Genomic DNA, 14,910 nt, shown 5'->3' on the forward strand with positions numbered 1-14,910 from the left:
CTTAATATTAAATATATGGGACCTAAGAGAAGTATTGGTTCGATTCAAACCATTTTTACATACAGACATACAGAGAAATACTTTATGGTGTAAAATTCTTATTATCCCTTAATTTCAATTATATATATCACATGTTGACCTATATTTTCGATCAAAATTCAACTAGAAGTACCGGGGTCTAAATATTCGGTACCTAGGGATCAAGGCGTGGTTGTTCTTCGATTTCGCCCAATTTCACAATGTGACATAAGAATGTTAAAGGAATGCCACGTACAAAATTTTGTTGAAATCGGTTCGTCAGGCCCTGAGATGTAGCATTTCACCAAAAAGTGGGCGGTGCCACGCCCATCGTCCAATTTTCTCACCAGCTTCCATAAAGCTCTCTAATACCATCTCGGTGGTAAAATTTAGTGTCTCGGGCGTATTTAGATATTGATTTATCGCGCTTTTAGTAGTTTTTAACAGTACCGCTGTATGGGCAGTGAGCAGGGCATCCTCCGATTTCATTCATTTTCACACTATCAGTAGAAGTTCTTATAGGCTTTCAACTAAGCAAATTTTTTTGTTGTAGCTTAAGTGGTTTTGGAGATATGTACACTAAACTTGATAGAGGACGGGATCGCGTCCACTTTTTCAAAAAATTTTGCCCACAAGTGCATCTTACTACTGAGGTCGTCTGTATAAAATTACAGCTTTATATCTTAATTTAGTGGTTAGTTTTCTCCATTTAAGTAGATATTTTGTGAAAACAGCCTTCAATTTTTATAAAAAAAATGATTCCACCTTTCTTAAACCGTAAGTATTGAATTCAAGCTATTAAATACGAGGTGAGGCATCACAATAATGTTGACTAAGCTAATTTAAGTTAATTTAGGTTATTATTGGGTAAGGATAAATGTATATTATCATAAACTGAAAATACATGATTTCAAAAGCAGATACAATCCGTTAGCTTCAGAACTTAAAAGTTGGTTTTCAAAAATGTTCACCGCCTCCGTATTTTCAGATGTGCAGGTGCTCCAAATTATTGGGATGACATTTCCATTGTTCATTCAAGAACAAGAACCGTGTATATTACCATCTCAACTGATTACACTTTTGTTGATTCGAACAGCTGATTCAAGTGATATAGATAACAGAAGCTTATGATATCAATAGTTATAATATTTATTAACTTCCCTAACTGATTACGTTTGTAGAAATATCTTATGGGTTATTGAAGAAAGTTTCTTAAGATTTATTTGAGAATGACTGACTTTAGAACATAGCTAAGCCTTGCTTTGCTTTATGTTCTTATATAAATATTGCTAAACATAATCTGCTGTGCTTTCCAAAGCTCAGGACTTTGCATATTTATACTCTTATTTGGGAAACATTGACTTTAGTATCAATTTTTCCAGAGACATGTATAATTGATTTCGTCGAATTGAACAAGCTTGTTAAATTTGAATATAGAGGGAAAACGAGAAAACTTAAGTTTATTATTATTATTATTATTTGCTTTAGTCTGCTTCCTGGTATTTTATGAATACTCGAACATTATTGCAGAAATACGACCTAAGAGCTTGTTTTCCCATGTCAATGGAAAAGAAATTATTAGAAAAACATTATTTGGGTATGATATTCTAAACGAAACCGATGACAGGTGCAACAGTGTAGTAGTGCTAATCTCTAAAGGCTATAATAAGAAGGTCACTCACTAGCAAACTAAAATAACCAACAGAAAAGAAACCCTAAATTATGTAGTTTTCCTAGCTGCCACTTCCCAACACAAAACATCCAAATAGCTTTTGGGACACGCCCAGTAAATGAAAATCCCAACTTATCAATCTGAGCTGTAAAAATGCCAGATTGAAAGGTTTACATTTTGCACACATTCTACAGTTGGGTCATAAATTCCACGCATGCCAAACACGAATTGTACCACGTACCAGACAAGAACAATGGACCGTAAAGCCGACAATGGAGCCACACAAAGGTATTACTACGTGTAGGCAATACAGGAATGCAATGTGAAGGTTTACAGAGCAAGGGGTGGTAACTATATACACCAAACAGTAGGCTAGCTCGAAACGACTTTTCCGCTTTTTGCCACACATTGAAAAAGTTGTTGTTTTATTTTCATTTTTATTTTTATTATTGTAAATTGTTTGCTGTTTTCATTAGAGTTGTTTTGTGTGTATTCTACTAAAGCAATTGTTTGTGAAGCTTGGCGGAAAGTTTCAAATACATACAAGTATATATGCAAGTTCATGGAAGGGCTTGAGAATATACATACTTATTTATTTATATAAGTATGTGTGTTTGTATATATGTATCAGACAGTATATATTTGTATATTTGCTTGCCAAATGCGCACCTTGCGCTTTACACCAGCTCGTTTGCTGACTTGCTTCTGCAAATAAACAAATAGAAACTCCACACTACATACATATTTATATGGATATAAAAAATATTGAAACATATACACACATTCATATACGTAAATTTATTTTTTGTTGCTCACAAAACTGCACTTATATGTATATTCCGTTTTCAAGTGCAACCCTTTTGGGCGTGTACTTTTCGTACACACTGTTGGTCATTGGTTCATTTGGCTGACGCGCTTAGCAGCTTGGGCGTTGCTGCGCCCACTGATAAATTGCCTTCGTTAACCGCAAGGTGCGTTCCAATAACAAAGCAGTCAAATAAACCTTTTTTGTTGTTGTTTTCAGCAGTTTTATTTGTTTTTTGCTGCAACACTTTTTTGTTGTCGGCATGCTTTGTTGTCACTTTTTATTAACTTTTTTATGTTTTCCTTCTTTAAATACATATATATTTATGGGAAATGTCGCTCTTGCTACTGCCGCACGTATCAATCAGTGGCAGTTAACTGTCATGCAAATGTCTTTCATAGTAAAAAAGTAAGCTAAACAAAGGGAAAAAATGGGGCAACTATAAAAATGCTTCAACTAAATATTTGGAGCACGAGTACAATGTTCGGAGCACAGCAGCTGTTCAACTGTGTCATACCTTTGCGGCACTTGCCATCTTGCCACCATCAGTGCGCTTGGTCAACAGATTTATTACAAATATAGATTTATTGTATACATAAAGCTTTATGTACATACGTATGTATGTTTGTATGTATTGGCTTGGCGGATGCCAACTTTCCATAATGAATTCCGCAAAAGTTTAACCTACATTTTTATTACATCGGTCAGCGTTATTTTATTATTGTTGTTTATATTTACGTTCTTTTTATTGCGCTTGACTTCCTCACTCTACTGTCATTACCGTTTGTGTAGCCGTTACTATTTGTGGCTGTTAAAGGTTGACCATAATGGCCAGCTAACAGCCGCATTGGGGGATAGCATTGAAGTATTCTATAACAAAAAGGAGTTCTATAATATATTTCGGTAAATCGTACATGTTTGATTTATGTTTTTTATACGAAGTATCTTAGATACTGTTGAATTAATATGTAAGTAGAGTGAATTCTAACTTGCTTCTCTCAGCATTACATGTGTATTTCTAGAAGCACTAGTAGGCCTTTCTGAAGTTTAGAACACTGTCATAGTAGCAAATAGAAGAAGGCTATTATGAAATCTAACTGCTAACTGTATCTAGCTTCTTGAGCTTTCAATTCCAGCCAATATTTGCATAAATAATCAACTCCTTCATTTAACCCAAACTTCAAGGCATTTTGTTCCTTGTTGGAAAGATTTTTTTATCGATCTCATGATCTTACATGGAGCTTATGCCCTGAAGCTGTTGTTTGCTGGCATAAGAGGAGATATTTTCGAGTGTTCCCAATTTATCTATTCTTGTAAGTCTGTCGTGCTGGCTTCTTCATGTTAATACCTTTCCAAGATGGACTAATAGAGAGATAAATAAATGAACTTGGAGAGGAGGAAAAGAAGGAAGCTAATAAATGATAGAGTTAGAGATAAATATAAGGTTATAGCAAATAAACGTAGCGCAAAAAATATAAAAATTGCCGGAGAGAGAATGACAGAATAAACAAGTGAGGAAGGCTTAAGTTCGGCTATAACATTTCCTATTATTGCAATTTGAAAGGATTAAAGCCAGTGAAATACCTTCAGTTACATAAGGCTTGCAACTTATATGGAGCCTATGGCAAGTTTTTATCCGATTTTAATCATCCCAAGCACAAACAAAATACGCTCTCTCAATTTTAATAAGATAACTCACATATTGGCCGACATATGCGGTATAAAGTCATCCGGAAATTCAAAAATTTTTATATTATATACATATATTAGATTTAAGTGAAGATTAACCCGGTTCAAACAATTTTTAACAAACAGACTGGACGGACAAAGAGACAGATAGTCACCCGCACTTCAACTCGTTTTGGTCATCCTGATCATTTATATATGTATATATATATCTCTCTATAACCTCGCTTACTTTTGGTTGATATATGCAACCGTTAGGTGAACAAAACAATTATACTGTGTAGCAATACATATTCAAGAGTAAGTTTGAAGCTACATATAGCATTAAATTTTTTTCCTGTAATACATCCGTAAATTAAATGACCCATTAGGCTTGTTGTAAATCAGAGATGAAGAAAACAAACTTCAAATAGATTCTAAGTTCATCAAAATCCTTCGTTTATTTTGAGAGAAAGTTTGTTATGATTTTAGATTTCAACAAATTGCTTCTAGATTAAAAACTAATCTATAAGCTTCTAGTAGAAACGGTTTTTTTGTAGACATAGCACGAAGTCTTACAATTTTAAGTTTTACTCGGTTATTGAACCTTGGTTCCCTGAGTAAAAACTTACACAGCACCACCTACCACATACAATAATATTGCATATATTGCAACATCAGGCAGCTGCAGCTGACTTACATGCATTTGAAACATTTTAATAGGCAATTTCGACGAAACTGAAAACTTTCACATTTTTGTTGTTGGTATTATTTGTGGCCAAAAGTGAAACAGTGTTTGGCGTCGGCATGACTGCATACGCCGAAACTCACTCCTGCTGTTAGTCAAACGAAATTGTCACCACATGCAACATATTTCATTGCCGCTACGCTGCGGCGTTACCATATTTTGCAACGATTGCTAGTAATTGTGACAACAACAGCAACAAAAAAATGGCACTAAAGTAGGTAAAAGGAAAACAACCATAAAATAGGAAAATGCATTGACAACACAAAAAATAAATATAGTATAGCGAACAATAGCAACAGCATCAACAACAACAGCAACACTCGTCATGCCAACTGACAATGAGCAGAAAAGTAGCACAAGCGACACTTGTAATAACAATGCTGTGGCAAGCGGAGCAGACACATGCTTAGCAAACTCGGAATACAAATACATACATATACGCATGGGTGTGTGCTTGCCACAAGTGTGTGCTTGACTGCATTTACAGCGCTTTGTATTTCATATGCACTTGTATGCAAATATGTGTGTTGGTTTTTTCGCGCAGAATTTCATGCATATTAAAATGATAATTAAAATTTCGCGATTTTGCACATTTTCTATGCCTTTATATCAACACATTTGCGCGTGTGACGCAGCTTTGCGGCTATTTTTTCACCATGCCTGCCTTTAGCTGCATGTGGCAAGCAATGTGGCAGCATTCGGCGTGTTTTGCTAATTTATTATGCAAATGCATTTAATTACGATGCATTATGTGTGTCGACAAACGCGCTTACATATGTCGTTGCCATAAAAACAACAACTTTTGCGAGCATTTTTGTATGTGTGCGTGTTTCTCTAACGCACACATGCGCCACGCATTACTGCAATGCGCTCTAATGAAATTAGTAATAATTCTGCAATTACTTGCGTACGTGTGCGGCATGCAATCAACATAACCAACGCAGCAGCCACTGGCAATACCGCCCTTTCGCCTTGCAACACTCTACTGCGCCACACCCCACTCAGTATTGCGCTAATTTGCTGTTGCAAATATTATTTATTTGTTTGCTTGCCGGTAAATTTTTGCTTGTTTATGAAATTAAAATCGACTTGTTATTGTTGTTGTTTATTTTGGTTTAGTTTTTGTTGTTGCTTCAATTCTTAAAATTACCTTGTTGTTGTTGTTTTTGCCAGCTTGGCAGCTATTTAATGAATTTATGCTGTTTGCGGTACTTTTGTTTGCACTTAATTGTCGCTCACTGACATGCACACACACGCATGCGCAGAATGCGTAATGTCATTAAGTATGCATGTGTCTGTATGTGCACACACTCATGCATAATGAAATAATTTTAAGTAAAATAACATAACAAAACAGCAATAAAGATAATTTTAAAGCAAATTTGTTACAATAAAAACAACAAAAATATTAATAACAACAACAATTTATTAACGCATAAATAGTGCATTCAAGCTTTTAATGGGAAATTCGCAGAACACACATGCTTACATATAAGCATTTATATATATACGAGTACATATGTAAAATACACATATGTATATCTCATTTATACATACACTTACTCAAATATATGTACATACATACATACATATATAGTATAAAATGCATCTGTTATCAAGTCAGCAGGTCACTAATGGTTGCTCTAGTGTATAAGGTTGCATTTTTTGTGTGCTTTTAATTAAATTTTGCTTGCTTATTATATGCAGCAGCACTCGATCAGCTATTTTGGTAGCTCGTAAATGTGAGTGTTATATTTTAATAAAAAATAATAATAATTAACTACAATATCGGTATAATTTGAATTATTAAAATAACAGTTCAATAAAATGTTAATATTTTCAATACAATTAATTTTTTCAATAAAAATGTACATTCTATATTTATTACAAAGCGTAAATGATATGCGCCAATAATTCGTTTTTCATCGTCTATGTTGTAGCGGGAAACTATTTGTAGAAATATTGCTTTCCTTGTCTGCTGATTAATTTTGTGGAATTTATGAAAATTATATTTAATTAATCAAAAATGACAACTTTTGCGTAACATATCTTTTTATATTTTAATTTAATTTGTGGTTAGTTTCACTGAATAGTTATTTATTTGTAAATTACCTCAACTTGAAAGATGTCAAAAAACCTTAAAAACATGTTATTAATTATAGTATATACATGTATTAATTTCTGTAAATTTACCTATCCAAATTTTGAAAATTTTCTTTAACTTACGATTTTATAATGCCAAAACCAATGATCTTCACTTGGAACGAATTTTAAATGACATCTCAGAGGTTGGTAAAAAATTGTGTTTGAAGAATATATAATAGCTGTTTTCTGCAATGTTACATTAGCTGAACAGGTTGCATAACACTTGTGGTGCACAGGTGCATTTCTTATAGCATCTATGTTATGTCTTCCTTCTTGGGGAAAAAGGGACTGTGTTAAAAAATTCAGATCCATCTCTAAAAAAATCAAATGACTAGTTCGCGTATATACACAACAACCAATTCTAGAAAAAAAAGAAACATATAATTTATTTCTTAATGGCAAAACCTTAGGTAACAAGTAAGGCTTAGTTCGGGTGTAACCAAATACTTCATATTCAGACAAAACAAAAATTGAAAAAATCAGAAAACATAGGATCGTTAAGATAATATTATGTACCGGATTTGGTTCAAATTGTTCGAGTAGGTATGAATTTGTCTGATTTCACTTAAAGATCGCGAAATTTGGACTCAGGCTCCCAAAAAGCACTCTTACATCATCAGGAGTAACATGTAGTGTCACTGATGCATTTAGTTATTGATTATTGAACTTTTAGTAGTTTTAAATAAAACCGTTATACGGGAGAAACCGGATTTATAATCCGATTTCAACCATTTTCACAGGGTGAGTAGGTAATTCAAAAAGGTATGCTTTCAATGATTTCGGTATATTAAACTATTCAGAGATTTCTAGCATTAATGCAATACAGCTTTGTACCTTTTTCTGGAGCTTAGTTAAAATATTCAATTCTATATAATTTTTAGTATAAGACTCCTGAAAATAAAACTTATCCTTAAGCATAACCTATTTTTTAATCATGTTGATACCATTTTCTACCAACGTCGATAATTGGGTTCAGCGTCTAGACTTCTGCAAGTGTGGTCGTGGTGGCCGTGCAAAAGAACGCTCCATACATAATGGCATCAAACGCAAGCACTTTCCCAAGAATGAAAAATTTCATTCATATCCCAAACCTTTTTTGTTTTATTTAAAACTTTTGTAGCGCTCTTATTGAAAACCTTCTAAATTCCAACAACTTTTGAAATGCTAATATATTCCTGACTTTTGTTACTGTTATCAAATACTCTCATAAGAAATTGGTTTGACACTGAAACTCTGTCATATTTTTATTTACTTCTCAATCATTCAATTTCTATAAGTCAGCACCTTTTTATGTATTTATGTATGTATAATTGTATTATATATTGCATGCAATTAAGTTTCCAATAGTCTCATATTATATTAAGTTGCCTCAGGTGAACATTTAAACCTTTCAAAACCTCGAAATCCGATACACTCAGGCATGTCAAAGAGGTATGTTAACTCAGCAGCATATGTGGGGTACACATATACATATATATATATACATACATACACATGTGAGAACAGATGAGCATTTACTTGACATTCCCCCACAAATCAAAACAAATAAACACACTCTGGGGCGCAGTGCCGTCAATATTTTGACATATGTTTTTACTTTAAGCTGACAACTAGAAATTTAACCGCAAACATAAATATGAAGAAGTGAAACTCAAATAATAAGCACTCGGACAATTTCTACAAACAAAGTGGAATGATGCGCAGCTGTGAAGTAAAGCATTCCAAGTAGAAGAAGAAAAAATTATAAATAGAAGAAGAGACACAAATTTTGAAATCTTTTGTGAACATCTTCTTTTAGAAATCAAGGAAAAAATGAGTTTCGAAAGTGAAATGTCGCGGTGTATACCAAATTGTTGCACGCATTAAAAGCTACTCCAGAATAGCTATCACATTTGTCAAAGGATGGCACTTAAACGCAATAAAGATGAAATATAGCTTCGTGGAAGTGCAACGAGAACAGCGGCAATGACAGCAGCAGTTGAGTGCTGCTGCCAAGTAAGGTCAGCGATATGTAGCGTCAGTCAGTGAAGAAAAAGAAACAAATTGCTGTAACGGTATGCAAAAAAAATGGAAAAATAAGATTATTTTAAGATACAATTCCTTTTTAACTATAGAACTTTAGTCGTTTGTATGGGTTTTATGTTTGGAATCCTCATTATTTTATTTTTTTTCTTTTATTACAAAGAAGCGAGACCTTCAGTCATCTCCCCCTTATTTAATACATTAGACTTACTCTAGAAATTCAGTAGCATTTTAGAAAATAGTCCTAACTATGATGAGATGATTATCCGAAAACCAAGGTCCAATATTTTTCAGTCGACCACAGCCGGTGAACTTATTTCACTAATCTTTTGATGGTGTTGACTGACGGCTGCTTGAAAGAAGCAAGAGTATGGATTGGGTTTGGTGTTCAACTGTTATACCGAATGTCTCAGTGGTTAATCAATAGACTTGATCGATCGCATTATTGGTTTTTATTGTAAACTTTGCTTTGTTTTTTTTTTTCAAACCAAAGCTTCGAATTTCGAACTCATAATTCAACGCGTGGGTGCCAATCACTCTACTTCAATACATCCGCAATAAGGAAATATTTAAATAGTAAATCTGGATTAAATTGTGAAATTATTGCTGCCATCCATAGCGCAACGAAAGTACAAATCTTTTCTATTTCTTTTTTCTTTACTACATTATTCTACGCTCTTCTTTTAATATATTTTTATCTCCTAATAACATTTAAAACTACATTCCCTTTCATTTTTGATATGCAAATAAATAACTTTGACTGCATTTTAAGCTGCCAGCGGGATACAATTATATTTCATTAATGAATTAAATTTTGAAGAGGCGTTTCCCGAGAAGAATATCATCTGTAGTGAAAGTGCTTAGTGTGGTATTATGATACTTCACTACTCACCACTGTGCTAGTTGTCGCATTTGATATTTTTTATTTTTTTTTGGATTCGCCGTCATATTTAGTGCTTTACTTGAGTGGAGATGGCACTGCTGCAAGACGCAGCCAACCAGCCGGAGACGCCGAAAAGCTGCTCGCTTACAAGCTTTTGTATGCACAACATGCTTTGGTCTGCCGCTTTCTGGGTATCTCTTCAGCGCTCAGCTGTCGCATGCGTCATGCAATACTTTGAATATTGTTTTTCCGCATTATTTATTTAAACTAATTTTATTTTCAGGTCTTACTTTTGTTTTGACGTTTTCTCCTCTCGCATTTCGTTTTGTTTTTCCTCTTTTTATTCGTTTTTTTTTTTTTTTGAACTTGTCAGCGAGTGAAAAATGCTGCGCGGAAAGTGAAACCGGCAACTGAAAAAATCTAAAGAAAAAAGTCGAATATCGAAATAAATACTGCCAACAGTGTTGCGCGTGCATACAAGAAGGCAGCTTCAAGTCTGGTGAAAGATAATATGAAGATGCAGTAGAGGCGTTGAAGTTGCATCAACGCTGCCGGCGAAATGGAGATTTTCAAATCGAATTTGTGAGCAAAGAAAACAATGTTAATAAAAGGTTTTAGTTACTCTACTTTTTAAAAGTGTGGGCAGTATGAGACCGGATACACTATAGAGTGGATATCAGAGATAAAGAGATGTCCAACTTTTGTCTCACTGGGAGTGGGAGAACAATTGATAAATTCAGTTATAACAGCTGCTATAATCTGCTTTCTCAGTGATGTTGTTGTTTTACTTAAGTGAACTTGTTTCTTAGTTTTTAGCACATTTTTGAAGCAAGATCATTTCCCATTTGTCATCAGCTAATCAAGCTGCTGAAATAAAAGTATCAAATCCGACAAATCCAGGCATGTTGACGGTAATCTATGTGGTTTCGTGATTTTGTAATCTGATCATGAACATGGTTTTTATGGGGTTTTGAAGATCTTCAGGATAAGCAGTTAAGATACTTTATTTTGAAATATCTTTTGCATAAAAACAACTAAATACTTACGTCCAACTGAAGAAACTAGCGAAATTTCTAAATATCCTGAAATTTGAATTGCCGTAGAATGAATTAATATGGAATGAAAATTGAGTAAATACAATAAATTGAGTAAAAGAATGTAGGAAGTTAAGTATATCATACAGTAGGCTGAATGTTTACACTTATTGATTTATTTTTTTCGAAAAGTAATAATCTTTGTAGTCGAAAGGAATTAATCGAAATAACCAAATTTGATTATCAACAAATAAAAACTTGAACTCGTTACGATAGTGGCAAGCATTTTTATGCTAACATCAGGAATCCCACTATTTTTAATGATTTTATATACATATGTTTTTGAAACTAGGGCTTCGTGTTGTTATCAGTGTGGCGGTATTTGCTGGTGCTGTTGTAATGATATATTACTTGTTGGCGGCGCAAAAACATTAATTTTTCAATACAAAACATAATTCTGCTCAGCAAATGCAAATATGTATGTATGTATATTTAATATTGTTGTAGCGTTGAAAGGGTTAGTTGCTTGATTATTTCTTGATTTTAATGTAATTATGCCTTTGTTGTATTATTTTGGTTTTTATTGTAGTTTTTATTTTAAGTTGCACATGGTTTAGCTTATTTTTTTAAATTTTGTTGTTGTTTTTATTTTTATAACACAATTTTGTTTCATTTTTGTATTGTTGTTCATTGTTTGTTGTACAGCACACGCGTTGCATGTAATAAATTTTATTAAGTGCCAACAATAATGTTGTTGTTGTTGATTTTTAGTATCTTCTTTCTATTTTTCTTCCTCAAATGCATTATCATTATGCTTTTCTTTCAATTTTCGTTTCATTTTAAAAGCATTTGCTTTCATTGCCCACACGCATCTCTAATATAATATATGTATGTACATACTTATGTTCAAGCGTTTGTATTAATAGCGTGTAGGCATTTGTTGCAGCAACACCCATCCAATCGGGCAACTTAAGACATTCATCTAATCAAATTGACTAAGCAATCTATTATTTATCATTTCAGAGTGGGCATATAAATAAGTATAACATTTAGTTCGAGTGACGTACATATATGTTTGTGTGTGTGTGTCTGGCTTGTGTACGCCCGAACGACATACCGTTATGCATTTTCGTGTGCAAGTGATTAAAGAAATAAGTTTCCATTTTTCACATTTGAAAGCAAAAGCGATCTTTACTGGCAATATATGCATATATACACATACATGCATACATATGTACTTATATACATATTTAGGTACCTTTATACCTACATACATATGTATGTACATAAATTTGTGTCAAATGCCTAAAGGTGGAAATTCATACTCAACGCCTTGCCTTGTGCAATCGTATTTGAATTAGATTTTATACAGATTTATGCACATACATACTTGCACTATAATTTCAGTTATCTCCACTTTTTGGATGTCTTGAGAATGCACTTCATAATTATGCCATTGGAATGTGTCAAATGCATGTTGGCCTGCCCGCATTCACGCGTCCATTAAGCACGCACATCACACAGACGTATGTATGTATGTACAAACAAAATATTCTTCAAAAAATCAGAGGATCAGTAATTAATCAGTTTACATTCCTACATACACGCATTTATTTATTTATTTTCGTTTTCGTTTCGCTATTATTCGTCTGCCGTTCGGCCCATTGGCTGCGCCGGCGACGTCGGCAGTGGCAATCCAGCGCTTGTGCTTTCAAGTTCAATAGTCGGCGCGCCGCCTTGGTTAGCTACACGTTAATCTTCGCAGCGAATGTGCATTAAATTATAAACGAAATAAATTTTTGTGAAACTCCTCATTGGAAAAATGAAGCAATTAAGTGTGTTAAAATGTCTGCCGGTGCAGTAGCAAAAAGAAAAGTGGCAATTAAACAGCCACAGTGTGAATCATTTAGTGGAAATGCCCAATCGTGTTGGGTTTGACCTAAATTCGTTTGTTATCTTGTGGAGTTATTTCGTTAGAAATTGTATTAAATATTACACGCCATGAAATTTATTGATTTCTTTTTTGTGCTGAAATGTGCTTTAAAAAGATTATAGTACCATGGAGAAAGAAAATATGGAAAGAGTTCAATTCAAAAAGTTTTAATTAGAAAATATTCATAATCAATATAATCAAAATATATATTTAGTAAGAGTTAAGAAAATATATTAAAACAAAAATTAAAAACTTTAACTATAAATTTTTTAAACAATTTATTCATAAAAAGTGTATACAAGTGAATTCAAATAATTGATACTAAAACATATAAACTGTTGCATATGGTGAGTGTAAATATGTATACATATGTACATATATATGAGAAATAAAAAACATTATTGCCTTGTCTAGTGCGAAAAGGCTCTAAAGCAATCTTCTCGCAATCATTTAGTTTGTTGTTTTACTATAAGAAATTGTAATACTGTTTTTGTGGCATGCTTCTGTTCATCTCACAAAAGTTGCCGATACGTGGTCGTAAAAATTGGTTTTTATTCCAGTTAGGAAATTCGAAATGCACAATATCAGTATTACATAATGCCAAAATATTTAAAAGATAACATAAAATTTAATGAAAGGTAAGTCTAAAGATTTTGCTCAGCGTCTTTGTGTTCTAATATAGCAAGTTGGCATAATAGCTGCATTTTTTAATACTAGACAGCCGATATTTAAGGGACCTGTGTGAAATACCTACATAGGTATTTTAAAAAATCTTTTGGTGTATCATGAACATGTCTCTACAATTTTGGTTTCTTATGATATTAATGTTTTAATATTAATTAATTGTTAGAAAAATAACATTGTGCCTCTTCCCGTCTTTGGTTTATAACATAGAATATCGTAATATGAAGAAATCTATAATTTTTGGGGATAAACCGAAGAGCATCGCCAGCAATTTCGAAAATAGGTTTTTGGAGCGCAGTTAAAACGAACTCAGACAAGAGCTAGCATTTAAAACCAATACTAAAATATATGTATATGTTATCATAGGTAACTACGAGTAATAAAAACTCAGAAGCTGTAAAGTCAGAAACCCCCAAGTAATTTTAAATTATGGTCAAGGTTAAGTCATTATTTCACAATACTGGTGGACTCTGGCGAGTCACACATTCACTTGATGCACGCTTCAATTTGGTTTTAAGAAACGACCTGTAATAAAATAAGACCACTATTGCAAATATCTTATTTAGATTTAAAATAAATTAGTTATAAATCTGTTTATATGCTATAAGCAAATTTCAGCAAAAAAAAAAAAAAGAAATTAAATATATAATATTAAAAGAATTTCCTATGTAATAATTCCACAAGATCTTCGTAGACACCGCTTACACAGTTAGAGCCGAGTCGTTCTTCCCTTTCACTTTTTGCCGCCACTTAGATATACCGAGTTTAGCCAGGTCTTTCCAACGGAGTGCAGGTCTTCCTCTTCCTCTGCTTCCCCTGCCGAGTACTGCATCAAATACGCTCAGAGCTGGAGTGTTTTCATCCATTCGGACGACATGACCAAGTCACCGTAGCCGCTTTCTTTTGACTCGCTGCACTATGTCAATGTCGCTCTCGTACTGCTCATTATTCTATATATATTCGGCGCTGCCAATGCTCAAAGGACCATAAATCTTCCGCAAAACCTTTCTCTCGAAAACTCGTAACCGACTTATCGTATGTTATCATCGTCCATGCCTTTTGCACCATATAGCAGCACGGGGATCGCATGGAAACGTAATATGAAGCTTCGTTTACAAAAAACTTTGTTTATGATAAAACAGAGCGCCAGATCACGGTAAAATTCGTCAGTATAACCGTAATAGAGACTATTAACTTATTTCGACTTATGACATTTTTACATACTACAAGTATTACTCAGAATTAAAATATTTCATTGTATATTTCGTTCTTCATAGGTGTATAACTGCTTTAGTCCTAAG

The 14,910-nt window shown here is 33.5% G+C and overlaps 1 protein-coding gene across 16 annotated transcripts in view; it reads left to right on the forward strand.

Moving 5' to 3' along the window:
• Nucleotides 1-14,910, forward strand: part of LOC105224097 (chondroadherin-like protein) — a 171,217-nt gene that overhangs the window by 74,507 nt on the left and 81,800 nt on the right. The window contains exon 1 of one of the 16 annotated variants that reach the window (XM_049458843.1): nt 6,620-6,650. The exons of 13 other annotated variants lie outside the window; for them this stretch is intronic. The gene's annotated coding sequence lies outside the window, so the exon portion shown is untranslated. Of the gene's footprint in view, nt 1-6,619; nt 6,651-13,211; nt 13,273-14,910 lie in introns of those variants that run through there. 2 more of the 16 variants (XM_049458842.1, XM_011202080.3) reach the window with 2 other exon arrangements.

This window comes from Bactrocera dorsalis, chromosome 5, assembly GCF_023373825.1.
Source record: "Bactrocera dorsalis isolate Fly_Bdor chromosome 5, ASM2337382v1, whole genome shotgun sequence".
Classification (NCBI taxonomy): domain Eukaryota; kingdom Metazoa; phylum Arthropoda; class Insecta; order Diptera; family Tephritidae; genus Bactrocera; species Bactrocera dorsalis.